The sequence below is a fragment of the Centrocercus urophasianus genome, unplaced genomic scaffold (genome assembly GCF_019232065.1).
Source record: "Centrocercus urophasianus isolate 14NV4802_14NV808 unplaced genomic scaffold, USGS_Curo_1.0 seq_10, whole genome shotgun sequence".
Taxonomy (NCBI): domain Eukaryota; kingdom Metazoa; phylum Chordata; class Aves; order Galliformes; family Phasianidae; genus Centrocercus; species Centrocercus urophasianus.
This window is the reverse complement of record NW_024884142.1, coordinates 43,220,361-43,237,566: the sequence shown is the minus strand read 5'-3', so window position 1 is coordinate 43,237,566 and position 17,206 is coordinate 43,220,361. Positions and strand designations below refer to the sequence as shown.

General features: G+C 41.1%; 1 protein-coding gene across 2 annotated transcripts in view; it reads right to left on the bottom strand.

Annotated features, from left to right (window-relative positions):
• Positions 1–16,377, bottom strand: part of PKIB (cAMP-dependent protein kinase inhibitor beta) — a 52,541-nt gene extending 36,164 nt beyond the window's left edge. For both annotated transcript variants that reach the window (XM_042818390.1, XM_042818416.1), the window contains exon 1: positions 16,299–16,377. The gene's annotated coding sequence lies outside the window, so the exon portion shown is untranslated. The remainder of the gene's footprint in view (positions 1–16,298) is intronic.
• Positions 16,378–17,206: the final 829 nt, after the last annotated feature.

The following is a 17,206-nucleotide window of genomic DNA, read 5'->3' as shown; positions in this document are numbered from 1 at the left end:
TGAACAAAAACAGTGGGCATATCTGGGGTTGGGACAAGGAGACAGTCACACAGCTGGCAGAAGACAGTAAGGAAGAAATAAGAATAAATGAAAACAAATAAGGATAATGCAGTAGTAAGGCTCGGCTTTGAAAAGACCAGGGCTTTCATTCTGTATGTCTTGTCACTTGGCCAGGATCCGTGTTGGAAACCAGCACTGCAAATTCCCACACTTCCACAGGTGGATGTATGGCTTGCTTTCCACTGCACGTCTTAGCATTTCAGATGTCCACAGAATCTGGAAGTTGTTACAAATCTCAACTGTTTCCCAAACAGAAGTTGGTTGGTGTCACACAGGTGACATTAAGTAGCAACACCTGGATGTCTATAGCAAATCAATCCTGGATGTGAGCATCTGAAGAAATAATTGAGGAGTCTAGCAGGTAAATAATAACATATTAATAATTAATAACAGCCATTCAATCTGATCCAGTACAACTCTTCTTGTAATCTGTAGGAAAATATGAAAATAAAATAATAAACTAAAAAGACACAAATGAAATCTCCCTCTAGGGAGCCTAGAACTGGACACAGTATTCTGGCCTCTCTAGGGCAGAGCAGAGGTGTAGGATCACCTCCCTCAACCTGATGGCCAACTCTTTTTAATGCACCCCAGGATACCACCAGCCTTCTAGGCCACCAGGGCGTGCTGCTGGCTTATGGCCAACCTGTAGTCCACCAGGACACCCAGGTCCTTCAAATAATTTAGTCTACACTGATTTAGGTAAAACCATCCCTTTCCAGACACAGCACAGCACACACACAGGCTTTGATGTTTGCAGCCTTGTGCTGAAACAAGGAATTACATCAGATTTTCAGTGAAAAGAAGAGCATAAAAAACATCTTCAGTTTTGATTTTCCACTTCCAGTAGTTGGTCCATGAGATGTCCTCCAACTAGCCTTACAGTAGCCCTCCAGATGGGAAGAACCAGTTCCTCCTGTGGCAAGGAAAACTCAGATCGTCTGCTGATTTTGGAAAGGCAAAAAGCAGAATGTGAAAGTGGCAAATTGCATGGGTATTTTGGACTAATAAGACATTATAGCTTTCAAGGGAAAAGACTCTATTATCTGTTCATTTGGTTTGGTTTTTGATTTCAAAAAAGAATAAGGGAATGAAAAAACTCTCTAGTGATTGAAAAAGCTCAATCAGGAAAGAGCATAAAGATTATCAATTTTGTCCTCCTATTGAAGTTGTGTGACCCCTGTACTTGCACTGAACTCTGCTCGAGTGAGAAAAAGTAAGTTTTGCAGAGTATATACAGCTGAGTACACAGGTTTTTCTGTATCGATCATCCCCAAAGCCCTGGCATTCTTGCTGGTGGCTGCAGAGGCAGCCTTACAGGGCTGCAGGTTGCCCTTCCAAAAGGGCAGCAATCAGTTCCACAGGCAGTGCCCTTTCAAGCAAGGTGACACTGTGGAAATTTAAAAGGCAAATGCTCCAAAGGTGCAACACCTGCTCTCCTGCCTACAGAGACATCTCTGACATTGGACAGTCAGGACATGACGGCTTATATGCTGCATCTGTTGTAAATAAAGCATGGACATGAGAGCTGAAGTCAGCAGTTCCAAAACTAAAACCCTCTTTCAAACAAACATGTTTGAAGGAAAAGGATGCCAGAAGCCCATAGCCACCACAGCCACAGCTTGCAGTGGCTTGCTAGTGCTCAGCTGCAGAAATCTGCTGCTCCACTAGGGCTTGCCTAAGGCTGAATGACATTTGGAGGTGAGGGGCAGTGGGCCGCTGGGAAAGACTGTAAATTGTCTCTGATCCCTTAGGAGGTGTAGAGGGACAACAGAAAGTTTTCCTTGGATTCTGTTCTTAGAATACGCAAAGCTTAGATCAGGCACAGCTGCAGCCCAAGGAGATCCCTGAGGATTAAGACTGCACCTCTTAGCCCTTCCCGTGAACAACAGCATTTCTGCAAAAAGCAGGAGAGGGAGAGCAGGAATCGCTATGGTCCAGCCCTACCAACTGCATATTCCATTATAGTTCATCCACAAAACAGACTTTTCACAAGTGTTTTGCAATTCCCCTTGCAAGACCTCTTGGCACTATCAGTATGAGAATGCAATTTTACACATCAGAAAAACACACTATTTGCATTTTCACATAGCAATGACAACAACAGCAATAAACATAACTGATGCTAAAGCAGGAAGATGATAAGCCTAAAAAGAAGTGTGTTTGAAAACTGCCATCTTATGTCCAGATTGACCACAGCATCCCCCACTCTATTACACTTCAGAGATTTTCCCTCCTCAGTTTCATGCCGCTTTATCAGAGCACTTTCTCCCTCCATCTCCTGCACAAATCCCTGTGCTTGTTAGCACCTGAGTTTCTGTCATGCAGGATCCGCAATGATATCTGCTACAGTTGCTTTTAACCTAGCAGGCTGATCAGCAGCTCATTGTTCCGCATCAGGTATCGCTGATATCAAGCCCCAGATAAGCCCTGGGAAGGAAGGAACCCTTGGCGCCTGGTATCTCCAAGGATATCACATTGATGATAACTAAAGGTCACCTCCGGATTCACTGTGCTATGAAACCAAACCTCAGGCATTCTAATGGCATTCTTGCCTTTCTGTCTGCTATGTAAATCGTTTATATATGACAGGAGACTACTTATGTGGCTTTTAGCAGCCTGTAAGTGAATGTAATTCTGATTTTAATTCACCAACTATTACTCCTGCTTCATCTCTCAAGTATGCACAGCAACAGGAAGAATATGTTTATGTACAATCCACTTTGCTCTTAATAGAACATTTGTAGCTTACATGAATTAAAAAGACATCCCATAATTCATTCCCACTGTTCAGCAGTGGCAAGGCCAAGCCATGACTGCTTGTGTCCAATGGCAACCCAGCACCAGAGCCCTGCATACAAGGGTAGCCTGCTGGGGGACACGGCATGATTTAGGGGGCTGGAGCAAATGACATACAAGGTGAGGCTGAGCAAGTGGCACCATTCGATCCAAGACACATCATTCACAAGGGAAGTTCAGTTTGGGCAAAGATTTGTAGTGAACGTGCTCAAGCTGTGAAAATGGGGCCCAGAGTGGCTGTGAAGCTTTTTCCTCAAACAGAAAGCCCTGAAGAACCTGCTCTCGCTTTGAGATAACCTGCGAGGTGCAGGATAGATCTCACAGAACCAAATAAGCATGTGGCATAGCCCTCATGATTCAGCCAGGTTTCCTCTGGGGTTGCGTTCAGCCTCAGAAGAATGCATGCCCATACAGCCCCACAGCCAGCTTCTTCTGTATGGTACTGGGTCTTCTCTCACTGTTTGCACTTAGTGCTTCTGTGGTATTCCAGAGAATTCTCAGGGCAGCATGAATGAGAGGAGACAGCACAGAATTAGCAGCACTATCACATCTATTATCTAACATGAAAGCTACCCTGCCACAAATACCACTGTTCAGTTCTGTGTCTGTTGCTCATTTTTCTTCTTACCATGGGTTTTTCTACAGATGCATCAGTCAGCTGGTCTTATACTGTCCTCTCAGTTTTCATGCTCACTAAATTTCATTATTTATTTCTAGTGACAAGTTCATTTTGAAAACACCTGGGGCCGTCAAATTATTCAATGAACATACGAAATTTACATCTCTATGAAGAAAAAAAAGCAGCACCATTCACAAATAAATCGCTCTCCTGTAAGTACAGTTTTTCAGCTACAGAATTGGAGGTTGAAAAGTTGTTTCCAGATACCATATATTGACGTTGACAAAATAAATTAGTCAAAGGATGGTGAACCTGAAGCTCATTTTAAGTCCATTGTAAGTGGAAGTTTTACTTGAAACTGTAAACAGCTATAACAAACAAATAAATAAAAGGCAGGATAAAACAACAGCCTTACTGAGATTTCAATCAGCAAGAGAATATGCTGAAACTACATATCCAGAAAAGCTGTATTTAATAGATGTGGTTTCACATAGCAGTCATTTCAGATTGCTTATTAAGTAACTCAAAATAGTTCATTGGAGATGGCTGTAGGGAAATATAATTAAAGTGAAATAATGGACCTCAGTCAGTGTGATGTCAGATCACTTGGATTATACAGAATGCTTTACTTATGTGTCAAGAAACACCTGGAATTTTAAACTTTTTCACAAATAATGATTTTCCTTTATCATCTGTTTGGTACAACTGAACCCTGAGGATGTCACCCATTTGCCTCATTAAAGAAAAGAAACTATTCAACCTTTCAATGGAGTTTCCCTGTAACGTTGTCTGTTCTGCATTCTGAAGGCTTTGACTTACAATTCAGAAGGTAAAGTTTACTCTCAAGACTATTACAGATTACAGGGCAACTTGAAATTTCTTCATGAGAACACACACTTTCCTGTAGTCTGTTTTACAGGATCTCAGGCCTGTAAAGCATTCTCAGAACCCTTTCTTCAGACTGAAAACATACTGCTGGCCTCTGCCAAACCACAATGGGGAGCATCTGTGCGATGCCACAGCCTAAACTGCGAAAAGTCACCTTTCCTACAGGTGTTCAAGCTTGATTACAGATTTATTTCCCGATTATGTAGACTCACCCTGTACGTATAGTCTTTTATTACATTTCCTGTCCAAAAAAATGGTACATTGCAACATGAGAGTTTTCCTAAGCTGTGAAAGAGAACAAGGTAGTGTTTGCAACCAGAACAGAAGAAGCTTAACAGTACAGGAGGGGCAAATGCTGTTTATAAGGGTGGATAGCGATAGGACAAGGGGGAATGTTTTTAAACTGAGATAGGGGAGGTTTAGGTTAGATGTTAGGTGGAATTTTTTTGCACAGAGGGTGGTGACACACTGGAACAGGTTGCCCAGGGAGGCTGTGGATGCCCCATCCCTGGAGGCATTCAAGGCCAGGCTGGATGTGGCTCTGGGCAGCCTGATCTGGTGGTTGGCGACCCTGCACATAGCAGGGGGTTTGAAACTAAATGATCACTGTGGTCCTTTTCAACCCAGGCCATTCTACAATGCTACGATTCTATTATTCTATGATACAGCTCAGTACTACTATCAAAGTGTCTTCTACCTTGACAGAGGAAAATAACCTGCCACAGTTCCTGCGCCATGTGTTTAACAGCAGGTGCAACTGCATCCTACAAACTCAGTGATCCAAATGAGAAGCACAGGAACTTTGTGAGCTATTTTGCTGCTATTTGTGACCAAATGCAGCACAGTCCAAGGCAAAACAACAACAAAAACAAACAAAACCTATGACTGATTTTTGGTTCTCTAGTTTAGAAAATGAGGAAGCAATTTTCTTCAGAAACTAGATGCCACAGAATTTGTTTTTTTTTTTTTCTTGATATTATGTTCACAGTTTAAACATTGAAATTGGAGTCTCAGTAAGTGCTTGACTGTTCAGCACAGCTAGGTTCTATTTTTATTTACAGCAGGATCATTTCACATGTCACAGTTCACCAAACGATACAAAGCACCACATTCGTGTAGGCAAGCATTTCTGCTTGGAGCTCCAGCTCCAGAGCTGTTACTGGAAATGCCTTTTTCTCCTGAGCAGCAGCTTTTACACTGAAACATAATTAACAATATAACACATCACTGCGCTCCTCTGCAGCTTCAATTTGCAAACAAACTGGTGCTTATCTCCATCAAATCCCAGCACTGCTGTCTCCTCAGCTTCCCTTTCTCCCCAGCCTCCCTCTCTAAATTCAGAGTCATAAATATACAATAAAATGTGTGAAGACACTTTCCAAAGAGACATAAAATGGAGAAGAGTGCCTGTTATATTCTTGCTCAAAAAAGCCAATGTGCCTTTTAGGCACTGCAGCCCATATGCTTATTTGCTTAACAAGTTTTGAAACTCACATACTGACACTAGCCATAGATATGCTGTAGTATTCTTTACACAGCTTAGGGGTTTTTCCCTCCCCGAGGATACACACCTTTGAACAGCCCCAGAACTACTCAAACTGCTCACAACTTCAGTGCTTACTGTACCAACTGACACACTCCTGCTGGATCTGTGCAAATACAGATCCCAAAACACCAAGCTGATTTTAGCTCCCACATTGCTTTAGACTTAGCGTCTTCCTCCTCATCACATCCCATTTAGTGATGAGCCATCTATTCTCATGCTTCTGAACCCCTACACTCTCTCTTGTGAGATCAAGTCTTAAAAAGAACTCAGTTGAGAGAGCATGTGTCTCCACCAGCTCCTTGCCTGAAAATATAGGACAGGTCAACATGAATACCAGAAAAATCATAACTAGGTCTTACTCTGCACATATTTTGTTCAGCTGTCTAAATTGTCTCATTTTCAGCTCAGAATGGCTGGAATGGAGCCAGAACCACCTGCCAGCTCAGCTCATGTGTGGTTCGTTGCTGTCACCTTGGAATTTGAAAATGTTGTCCAACTACAGAGTCACAGGCAAATCAACCTGCTTACAAGCTTCTCAAAAAGAGACTGGGAGCCTTGCATCTCAGCAACACAATTCTTCCTCTCACAGGTCAATAGGGCTAAGCATCTTTCCTCCATGTTCATCCCCCTTTTAAAAACACGTGCTCCCATTCACTGTCAGACCGATTACTCACTCACTCAACACATCCATGAACTTTCAACAAGCTGTGAAAAGCATTGATTGTATTTGTATCTATTTGCAAGGCACAAAATCAGAGGGGAGGAGTGTTTGCCTCCATAGTCCAAAATGTGAATTTACATCAACAACAAAACACATTTGCATCCACTGTAATCTTAAACACTTTTTCTTAAGCTCTAGGCAGAAAAATTATACTAAAAAAAGCACAGAAATAGATAAAATAACGACCATTTCATAACACACGCTTAGAAAACATTCATAGTCAAATACTTACAGCAAAAGCTGATCAAGCAATCAAATATATCTTAAAAGTTCCCTTTTAAAAAGAAATATGTCCCTGCATCTCATCTTTCACTTTTTCCATAGTATAAATTGTAACCAGTTTTAAGCAATAGCTTTCTATAGAAATTTAAAGAAATTTTATAGAAATTAAAGGAATAAACAACTTTTAATATCTTTACAGTACAAGGCTTTAATTGATATTGTTTGGATGTCAAAAGAGGCAAATATCACTTCATGTGAACTTGCAAAATAGGTCAGCTGGGTAAATTAGTTCAGTTTTCTTCTGTTCTCTTTAAATGCTTCAACAATTACTACTTCTTTCTAAAGGAGGATACAAACTTGTTTGTTCTCTACGTGACATAATTAAACTCTCTACAAATGTTATTAACCAGTCATTTAATTAACACAGAGACTATACAATTAAATCTTTTACTATTTCCATTCAATATAAATGAGTTTCCCATAACAGAATTCAATTTCCATGGTGAGAAGCATGATTTGTTATAGCTCACTCAAAACAAGTAGCTGTCCCTACTCAAATGTGATTACAGCAACTAGATTTCCATCTGGAGTTACTTTAATAATCAGTGAAGTCTAATGAATTTGTATTATGAATATATACTTATTTTACTTTCAAAACTTGGTAGAACAGAAAAAAAAAGCTGGCTCTATTAAATCTGTTTGAGAATTTGTTCCCATTTATTCTATTTTAAGTGCTACTTCCAGCTACGTCTAAGTAATGAGAATCTGGAAGGAGCAAAGGTAAACAAAAGAGGGAATCTATTTATAAAAGAAACTGCATGGAGAGTGCGTGCACTCTCTGCAAACTATCAGTAACAAAGCTACCAAATTCAGAACAGCAAAAGCTACCACTGTCCTCCCAGTGTCCTTTTTGTAAGGACATTGTGCCCTGGCTCTGTGATATGTGTCTTTCACATTGGAGTGGAGAGCTTATAACCACATCAATAAAGGGATGCCTCCATTAGTAACTGGAAGAGGTTTTTTATTCAGTTTAATTCCTTTCATAATTCTAGCTTTTCCAGCAAACAAATGAAATCTCAAGGAGAGGGAAAAAAATATGAGCCCTCACACGCTCATCTTCTTAAGCTTTTTTAAGCTCTCTGATGTAAACAGCAAGCACTGCTAGTGACAATTTCCAACTAATGAGGGGGAAGAGCAAGGAGGTGGTTGAAAGCACCTCTGGCTTGTTAACTCAAACTCCTTTATACTACTCAGGAACATATGTTCAATTACTGCTTATGAACTAACTTTGACAACACTGACAGGAGCTTTTTGCTTGATATTTGTTTAAATGAGACTGTGGAAGCAATTGCTTTTATTTTGCCTTTCTCTCTCTCTCTAAGTAGAAGCAACCTACAGTCTTAATAACACAGTAGTGAATGACTGTCTCCTCCAGAGACTTCATCCTCACAAGGTTTCACTGCATTGCAGCTCCCCTGAGAAGACACTTAAAGAAAACACAAGAACAGTAGTGTAGAATTTTTAATATTTGAGTTTTACAAGATAAAAAATGTATGTTAAGGAGCCTATCTCCACCAAGAGACCTTTTTCTTCAAAGCCTCAACATCACATCTTTACAAGTGACAACTACTTCCAAGAAAGCAAGAGAATTAGTAGAACATAAGTATCACATGCAAACGCTCAAGCAAAACATGTTTACAGAAGTCCCTGCTATTCATAATAGTTCATTGTGCTCTGCAGAAAGCTTTTCTTAGGTTAACAAAAGCAGCTGCTCACTGAGTTATACTTGAAGCCTGAAACAGAGCACGTGGAGTACACTTACAAATGATTTCACAAAATTGAATGCAATCGTATTAAATATATTGCTAATGCAATGTAATCTCTTTTAAAGGTGGGGATTGCAAACCTGCATGCTGTTGTAATGACCTCTTTGTTATTTCTTAATAATTTTTCACCGTCCTTCTTCTAGTCTGGGAAACAAGGGTCTCTCGTCTTTGTTGTTTCTCATGCGCAGATGGCAATGAGATCTTGACAAGAACCACTCAGAGACTTAGCTTTGTACTTCGGATGGTGGGATCTCAGGACAGCTGGGCCTGGCAGGGGTGCTTAGGATGCTCATGGCCCAGCTCTGGAAATAAGCTGAACTGAGGCCAGGCCAGGTGCTCAAGGCTGAGTGTGGCTGGGGCTGGAAACCCTGAAGATGGAGCCAGCATGGCCTTCCCTTGTAGCTTGCTCCACAAGGAGTAAATTTTTCCCTTGGTTCAGATGAGATTCCTCATATCTCCATCTCCCTTTCTCCACCACCTCCTTAAGGCTGGGCCAGCCCTGGTCCCCCAACATTCCTTGAGGGAAGAAGTCTTCTATGAGAGGAAAATGGGTCATGCTGACAGCCCTGGTGAACTTGAGCTGCAGCACTATCCAAGTACATCCAAGCAAGTCTCTGCTCTAGGCAGGACTGCAGGCAAACCACCATACCTGGCATCTACCTCATCTTCCTGCTACAGGTTTTCTCTGTAAGAACATCCCATTTACCCTTGGAATAATGGCAGCAGAAACAAAGAGCTTTGTTCTGCTCCTTGGTTCCAGAGCAGCTTTCCTTTTTCCAAGGACTGTATATAAAGCTAGTCCTCCAGATTTTTATTCATACAGCAGCAGAAAAGCTCCAGTATTCCCACTGTACCTTAGGCTTAAATTAAAATGAGGTGCCACATGATTGCTTAACATCCTGTCACGCCAGCTGCCAAATCAAACAGTGCTATTCAAAACTGCCTGAGCCTTGACATATGTCGATATACTTCAGGCACTGAGCAAGCCACATCCTTCTGTGTGGTACCTTCAGGGAAACTCTAGTTACATTGCAAATACTATTTTCAGAACTGCTTTCCACTCGGAGATAGAACTTCCAGATATCCTCTTCCTGTGTTCTGCTCTTTTATTCCTCACAGCTAACCAAACACTGTCCACAACAGACAGAAGAGACCAAGTACTTCATATAAATACTTCCATGGCAAATCTTACTGACACTGTTAGACAAATACTCTCTTTGTTAAGGACTCTAATATCCAACTTTGTAGTTACTGATTACTTATGAACAAAGCATACTACGTACTGACCAAGAATTACAGCTATTTTTTACAAGACACTGGAAGGGCATATATTCAACTTAGAAATAATCTTTCTGGCATCACACGGTGGTGTGTGACAGAACACTTTCATTAGCTTGTGTGAAATATGCAGCAGCTGCCAAGACTTCTGGTTCTGCCTAAGCAGACACCTTGTAATGAAGACATCATAAATACCAATGGGTGAGGATCTCACCTAGAGAATACAAATTAAGCAGGACTCAAAGCTAGGCAAAATGGAATTTAAAGAATGTGTCAAATCTGAACAAAAAGGAATTCATTATCCAGACAGAATACATAGTTGCATAAATTTTATTAATGTCTGTCTAGTATCTCTTTCACTAAACAGTGGTACAGAGCTCATGAAATACCACATTTTCAAGTCTTTTCTGTAGCACATGAGTGTACTGAAACCCACAGAGCTCCTAAGATATCTCTGCGAAGCTTCCTAGTTGTAACATGCTATATCGTGGCAAAAATTTACAAGCTCTAATGCAATAAAGTCTGCGAAGTACAAAGAAATAATGCTATTAATGCTTAGGGCACACAGACTGAAACTTCCTCCTTGGTTTTCATCACTTGAATTTTTGTTAGTTCCTTTTCTATTAAGACCTACCATGTGAGCACTGCTAGTCACTACGAATTTACAACTGACTCAAGATGCTTTGGAGGATATCCTACAAGTCAGCTTATTCCATTTGGAATAATAATCATAAAGAGATCTGAAAGCATTTAGATTTGTTTTATAAGAATGTTTTGTGCACTACAGCAATATTCACTTGAATACTTGTTTCTTGACTTACTAGCTCCTCCTTACACAAAGAAAGGTGCATAAGTTCAGTCTCACTCAAGGCTGCCTCCAAATCAGCTTTGATTTAAGAGGAAAAGCTGCTCCTACATCTTTTGCAAGGATGCTTCAAAAACTCTGCAGTTGCATGATTGAACACAGTTTCAGGTTGTTCAGGAGTCTATTGTCAAACTTGTGGTTTCTCCATGGAATGCTGTGATCCAGTTTAAAAGTAACAAAAAAAGGCTAATAAATGGTGGTCTGTTTGTCCAAGAAGGCTGGAAAGTGGCAGAAATGATTCCCCTGTCCTACATCAGTGTGTGCTTAGGTCTGCAGACATAAACGTTGTGGGCAGCAAACCCACTTCACCTTCCTCATTCAGATGGAATGTGCAGACAGGAAGGGGAAAGCCAACAGAGAGGAACACAACTTGTTGCTAACATAACACATGTAGCAAATACTGCATAATGTGGATTACAGAAGAAAAAAAGAAGGAAGTGCTTCCTGATCAGCAATTGTTTCCCTGGGATCCTCCGAAAGACAACACAGTGAAATTGCATTTTTAATTAAAATCTGTGTCTTTGCAGCATAGCCTAGCACAGAATTGCCATTATCAAGGAAAGATCTGTACTATATATCCAGGAAAGCACATAGAGAAGAGCTTCTGCTGCAAACATTCAGTACTTACTGTGTTGCGGAAAGTGAGCTGTAAGAGCTTCTGTACAAATGCTTAGTCCCTAAGTTCAGAGACTGCTCAAAGTACACATCTTTCCACAGGAACAGATATCTGACAATTTGGTGGAACCTTTGCCTCCTTCTGTTGACACTCTTTTTCAGGCTGAAGCCAGCTATGCTGCTTTGTCTGCAGCTGAGTCAAGCCAGAAGGCTGCTCAGAGCCCAGCTGCTGGTTGTCACATCCCAACCCACTCTCCTGGCCTCGGGCTGTTTCCCTTTCTCTGCAGGATGTCACTGCCCTTCCTTCCCAGACCTGCCGACATAACCCCAGGTGTTTCCACACCCTATCAGATCTGCCAAAGAGATTCACATTAAACACTCTCAATGGCAAAGGTTTCCAAGACCCTCTGGATCCAGCTTAACTGAAGCAGACTGGGTAGCACCTACATGTGGTGCTACATCCCACGCTCCCAGAAGAGAGGCAATAATTCGAGGTGCTGGCTGGGGTGGAGAGGCAGCAGAGGGAAATGTCTCTCCAACCAGCTGGGTGATGACCAGAGGCGCAGACCTGGCTTCACTGCATGCAGTAGTGGGCACTGCCATGGAGCTCAACTTTGCGAGTGCCAGGAGGCCCTGACCCTTGCAGTGGGGAAGGTGGCTGTTCATCCCTGTCACAGTACAAGATGAGGAAGCAGGGCAAGCTGTCACACCTGCATACATTTTTGCTTCTGCAGGAAAAAAAAAACAAACATTTTTATGTGCTTCATTCCTTTTCCCTCTGACTAATATAAACCAGTAGAATAGAGTCAAATGTAATTGCTATTCAAGCTCAACACTCTGAGTGGGGAATGCTGATTTTAATAATATTTAAATGATTTCTATAGTATGTAAAGAAGAACTTAACACGACCTGAAAGCAGATGAATATTTAACAAGAAATCAGCATTAGCCACTAAGCACTTTTCTCAGCTGATTTAATCTGTATACATTCATGCACAGACAGCAAGTCCAGTCAATAGGACTTGTACAGTAGGATTAAGCTAGCAAATCAACTACCATTAAAACTTTCTAGATCCAAACATCCAAAGTTATTTTCAAGAGAAGTAATGAAAGAGAGAAGAAAGGCAAATACTGTAATAGCATTAATACTGGAAAAGCAAGAAAGGAAAAAATTGGTAATTATCCATCAGTATCCCACAAATAATTCTCTTAACTGCAGTTATGTAACAGAAAAAAATAATTAGAACGCTTGCCACTTAAAAGACAATAAGAGCAATAGTTATTTATAAAAAATAAGCTAGATAAGCTTACGACACATTTTCCTATTTATCCTGATTATCTTTCTGCTGTCATAATGCACACATTGTTTTGACACCATTCTATGAAAAGAAAGCAGAAGAGGAAGTTCAGATGCAGACGTAACCAGAAGAAACAGTAGTGACAGTAAGAAACAAATAACATCCTGATCAAAAACTTGCATGAAACTCAGAGAAACTGACTGTGAAAAGGAGTACATTTTATTGTGCTCACAGCAACCAAGTGTTTGCACTGAGACAGGACAACAAAGAAAATTACTCCTCGGTAGGTTATTGACCTGTATCAAAAAGTATTAAATTAGGGGTTAGGAAAGCAACACATCAGATTTATAAAGTTGAGGAACAACAGCAGCACTGCCATCTATCTCATTACTGGAAACATCTCTGACAAGAGCTTATTTGAACTGACTACAGAGAAGAAAATGCATGATCAAAACATCCCAGAGACTCTGCACTCCCAAGGAGCACAGAAATTGAAAGCTGTAATCACCAACCTTGTGAGCAGCAAAAGCTATGATGTTCAGCATCCTATGGAGTACCTACAAGATTCTTCTGGTGCCTAATAAGCTGAATGCTTGCCACTGCCCTTCCCTCAGTGGGGCATCAACATCACCTCTCTTATCTCCCTGGTCACCAGCAGTCTTGAGGTGTGTCAGAATTTTATCACTTTGAAATCTCTGCTCTTATATTTATACTGGTTGAAACTGATAACCAGGGGTAAAAAAAAAATAATGAATTACTGCAGGGCTATGAGTGGAGTTATCAATTGGACATCATTATTATTTCAACTTCATCTCTGTAGGAAAACAGGTGAAAAAATATAGTCAGTACAGAAGGCAAGAAATAATATACAGAAATCTCAAACTGGGAAACCTCCCACAATTAGAACTATTATGTCTGGTAAAGAAGGTATTATTGTATGCGTGGAAAGATAGATTTTGGAGCTTTTCACACTGATCACCATTCTTGACTTCCTACAATTTCTGCTAAGCCACACTCACAGGTTGCAACGAAAATCTGGATGATCTCCATGTCCTTGCAAAAATTTAAATGCCAGAATCAAAATCCACTCTAACAAAGAATATCTGACTATCCAAATTCTAAAACATAAGTACTTGACTATTCAAATATGCCTACCAGGAAAGATCTATTGGATGTATTTTTAAAATTACTGCCTTTTGGTGCAGGCTGTCACAGAGCAAAACAGTCCCATGGGTGTGGCCAGCCTGGCTGCCAAACAGTGGAATAAATCAAGTCATTAGCAGCCTTTGAGAAATGTACACTTTTAAATGACAAAGACAGACTTAGGATAAAGCTGGTATGGTTGTCTTTCTGGCATGTCTGGTATTAAAGTGTGCTTCCTTATTCTTCAGAAAGCCACGACTTCATTACGTATCTTCTGAAGAGAAGTCACTGCTCGAGGTTACTCAAATACAAATCGAGTCAATATGATACAGTAACAACTGTTGGCATTTCCAAGCCTGACATAATAGGTTGATAATTCATTTCCATGTGAGCTATTGCTCAATTCTTGATCTTCAATTGTTTCACTGCTCACAAAACTGTTTGATAAAACAAGGAACGTGCTAACACGTGCAGTGAATGAAAGTTCTTCAGCACTCAAGAAATGGAGAGATAACACAAATTTCCTTCACTGTTTTCGTAGAGCCTTTCTTTTCTCCAAAACAGAGGTAAGTAAGGCCCTGGAGTACACTCACCAGAAAAATAAATCAATAAATTGCAGGAAGAAGCCCAATAGGAGTTCAGACAGTGTTCAGTCTCACAAGAGAATCATCTTTAGCTGATGAAGAAAAGTACACAGGATTCTCCCAGGTTTTGAAAGCCAAGGAAAAAAGGTACATTCTGAATGATACATTAAAAACGTCCACCATTACACTGGCAGAAAATATTACTTGAACAGGATCAGCCAACAAATGGATGTAAGGGAAAAAATTTGCTCTCCCAGGCACATTAACAATATGCAATGAGTTTTTCTACCTCTGTATTTTATGACTTACATCAATATTTTTTTTATATTTGTCTTGATTTTGAAGCCCATTAATATTTTCATAGTGTGCTGATGCATGTTGTGCTGCTTTGCTTAAATTTGTAACCGTCTTGACATATCAAAGACAAAATAGATCAGTCTATTCCAACAGGGTTTATTTCAAAATGTCTATAGAATGAAACATGCTAATGGTAAAGCGATCGTTTTCAGAAGTTAATTGGATATTTCTAGTGAAGTTCCAATTTATTTTTACTTCCACATAAATGGTTTTTATCAGTCACAGTGTAACATTTCATAGACATCGTAAAAAAGACATTTATTATTTCAAAGGGAATAATAACAATAGAAAAAAAATACCCAACCAACCAAATAAACAAAAAGCATCTAGACCATCATCATCCCTATGGCTTTTTCAGTGAGGAAAGGTAAACAAACAGTCATGGCTTTTACTTCACACATTTTCAGGCTCCGATCTGGTTTTTGCTGTGTACAAAAGGGGATGAAGGTATACTGGGTAAGCCAGCACACCCTATCTATTTTCACATTCATCATTTCTAACTCTGCTGCTCCCAAAGGCAAAGATTTTCCTGAAATTACCAAAATGTCACTATTTTCCAAAATTCAAACATTCAAGAATTGGGTGTATTTGTACCAACCAAACAGCATGATGGAGACCACTTTATGTATCGCTGCAAAATATTTATAATATTCTCACTTTTTCCTTCTCTGAAAGCCCTTGCCTGGCCTCCTGAGTCCACAAAGAACTTTTCACAAATGCAGAGGCGCATCTATTCTAACTGAATTCAGAAAAACCGTCACACTGCCACAATTCTGTTGCAATCAGAAAAATTTCTTCTTGTCAGTGTTCAAAATACTCTTTTATAAGGACTCTCCTAACAATCACAGAAGGATGGAAGTCAGTGATGTATTTTAACTGACTTCTCAGGGCCATCTTCTGCACTGACAAACTAAGGGTTACTTCATTCTCTTGTCACTCAACTTCAGTTACAGACATTATGCACAAGACTTATTTTTCAGAAATTTATTTTAATCTTACTAAGCAGTACCACCACGTGAACAGAGCAGATTATTTTAACTCCGTACTTTTCTATGTTCCTTGTACTGATTAATTGTAGAAATAGAATCTGGGAGAGAGAAATCGCAACAAGAGCACTTCTGATTGCTTTTCTGCCTGAGGAAAACGTCACTTTAGTTTTCTCCGCGATGAGATGCAACCTCCCGATGACATCTACTCGTAGTTTCTCCCGGTAAATCCTAAGCGCTAGAACACAGCCCTAACAACATCACACCTGGTGCCGATCTGCAGGGCAGCGCGGCGCAGACTCTCCCGGTGACACGGTGGGACGCCCAGCAGCAGCCCCCCCATACACCAGATGCTCAAATTGCCCCGGAGCACCCGGGCTCCCTTCCCCTGCTCTCACTTCTCCCCGTCCTCCTCCCCAGCAGCGTACTAGGGCAGACCCGAGCCGAGGTGATGCCCGCAGGACCGGCCGTCCCGGCACGGACACGCGTTACCTGCACGCCTGTGGGTCCCCGCTCGGCGGGGCTCTGCCGGCCGCAGGAGCCCGGCTCCGGGCGCAGCTGCCCCGCAGCTCCGCTGCCGCCCGCTCGAGCGCCGCCCCCGCGGGAGCCCGGCCCCGCCGGCGGCCGCCCCCTTGCCGTCCCGGGGCCGCGCTGCGCCTGCAGCCTGACGGAGGGCTCCCGCCCGCCGGGACGCGCCTCGAGCAGCAGCTGGGCAGCAATAGCTCTGAGTATTCTTCCCGAAGTGCTGCCCTGGGGACAGTGTAGCAAGTTCTGGGTGTGAATGGTTGCGTTGCAATGAAAACTCGAAAGTTAAGACCTGGCTTGTTAGGGTGTATGGAGGAATCATCCAGCCCTGGACATCCGTTTGCATAAGATTGTATTATATTACTCAAGCTTTGAAAGCTTCTTGAGTGATCTCGAAATTTTAGACATTGATTTTGATATAGTTTTTATGTTATTGCAAAGGGCTCTAGGCTATTCACTCTGAAATCCTTTTTTGGAAGTCTCATTACAACCGGTGCAAATCTACCTGAGCCCTTATCCTTCCATTAACCTCCAGCCAAATGATGAGTGACCCTCACAGAGGTTTTCCATGTATAGATAATACCCAGGACTGGACAGGTTCAGCTAAAGATGGGTATTACATGTGGGTTTTTCAATGCTTACACTACAAAGCACTACACTACACTACACTATGTCAAGCTTTTTATCATCATTATATATGATAATAAATGAAGGCAGTGGAAAAGTTGGGATTTTATACTATTTTAAATTGGGGTTCTGAACCTAAAATCCCCTTATTTTACTATCTTCATTTTCCTGATGTGAACAAGAATGCCTGGAATCTGTTGTCAAGATTTTTTATCCATTTATTACAGTAACTCAGTTTACAATGGGAG